Source organism: Cyprinodon tularosa, unplaced genomic scaffold (genome assembly GCF_016077235.1).
Source record: "Cyprinodon tularosa strain WSP-4 unplaced genomic scaffold, ASM1607723v1 ctg164, whole genome shotgun sequence".
NCBI lineage: Eukaryota > Metazoa > Chordata > Actinopteri > Cyprinodontiformes > Cyprinodontidae > Cyprinodon > Cyprinodon tularosa.
Window position 1 is genome coordinate 598,252 of NW_024038475.1, and position 2,105 is coordinate 600,356.

Consider the following 2,105-nt stretch of genomic DNA (forward strand, 5'->3'; position numbering starts at 1 on the left):
AACTTTCAATGCTTTTGCAAGGCAGTCCTGTTTTGTTTTGACAACATTGTTGTTTCATGATCGACCTAACAGCAAGGTGATTGAGGCTCCTGAATATTTGATGTAAATGTAATAGGGAAAGTCATAAAAGCTCAGCAGATCTTAATTTATCCAGATGGAGAAGCCATTGATTTAACCTGTAAATTTATGAATGGCTACTAACTTCCCCTCTCTCCACAGCTCCCAGCATTATATGTTATGCTCATAAATCTAACATCCAAATTACACTGAGGGCTTTTTTCACCCCCTGCAATTTATTTTCCAAAGGATTTAACTGTTTCTCTTGAATTATTTAGTTGTGGATTGAAGGACTCAGGAGCAGCTATTGACTTTAAAGATTTAGATCCCGATTTTTAGCTGAATGGCAGACTAAAACAGATAGTGGATACGCTTATTTTATCTTAGTAGAAATAGACGGTGAAGGAATTAGCAAAAGGAAACAAAAATGATGATTTTTTTTCACTAAATGATATTTCACATAGAAATAAAATACACAAATTGAGTTGTGCAAATCTTATTTAAAATCTTGTGCTGCAGATGAAGAAAGGGGTCACAGGTAAAAGCCTAAGGCCACCAACCCTTAGACTGGTTCAGACAGCCACACTTCTGAGATGATAATGATGATCCAAGGAATCATGCATCTGGGTCAATATGCATCACTGCCAGAGCTTCCCGAAGGGTTGGGAGGGCCACAGGATGGAGCACAGGGATCAATACATAATATCTTACAAATTGAATTTGACCTGGATCGACCCAGAGGGTGTGTGTGACCGGCTGAGACCTGTGGCCGAGTGTGCGGTAAATCCTTCTGATCAGTATAGAAAAGGCAGACAGGAAGAGGTGGGATTGGGAGGAGGGAGGGGCATCTTCTGGGATGGGTGCTTGTTCGGGGGGAAAGAGGCGTGAAGAGTTCTGGTGATGGAGGACAGTGGATATGGGCAAGGAGAGGTGGTGTAGTGAGGGGGAAGAGACAAAGGTAGTGCCGGTTTATTACCTCCAGTTAGGGGTTCGCCCACTTCTGCCAGGCATTACCTTTAAGAGGCTCCACCACCAATCCATCTCTATAACAGTCATCTTGTTTGGGCACAGTCAATTTTAGGCTCTAATCCTGTGTTCTTCAAATACTGTTTGTGTCTGAGTTGGTTTTAATCAACTTTAAAGTGTTTGTTTGTTTGAAGTCTGAAATTCTGAAGTGTATCCAGAGGTTTATGCAGTCTCATCATAGGGTGTAGCCTTTATTGCTTTAATACTTTTATGTTTTCGTTGAACCGTTTTTTAAGGTGGACTGATAATATATTTATACTACTGTGTGTAATGAAGACAACATGTGCAAAGAGGATAAAGTGAATCTAAAATTCGTCAATGAAATACCAGAATGTGTCAAAGTTTCAACCACTAGCTGTTAATGCAAAGTAAAATTGTTGAGAAATGAGGAAATCCTCCATCTTTATTTTCACATTCAGAAACCAGAAGACCCATGGCAGAGAAACTGATGCTCTGCATGATGACAGCTGTACCGCTGATGTTTGGTTTGAGAGCTGTTATTTGTGTTTCTTGAAGTTGAATTCTTCACTTGTCTGACAATCAGATCTTTTTCTAATAAACGTTGCAACAGCTGAAAACGTATGTCTATCTTGACATAGCTGATTTTAAAGCAGATGGTTTCTTCATGTATGCACCCTCTCAGGTCATGCTGAATTTAACCCTCCTTCACTGTGAACCTCACACTGGTGCTTCAGCATCTTTCCGTTTTTGACCCACAAATTTGGGTTGTTCTTAAACATCATATGACAGAACGTCTGGGTGAGCTGATACCGTAGATACTTAATCTTAAGTTAAGTTTTTAGAATGGATAGAACTTGCTACTGTAGCACTAAGCCAGTAATTTTTAAATTAAAAGCTGGCAACCAACAGCTAGAAAAATGTATTCTTACCATCTTAGACTGCGGTGTCTTCTTTTTTGCAGGCGACAATATAGTTCTTACCAATTGAAGATTGTTGAAGCAAATGGCCTGTACAAATATTGCTGAAGGTTAAAATAAACAAAATATAGATACAAACACTAA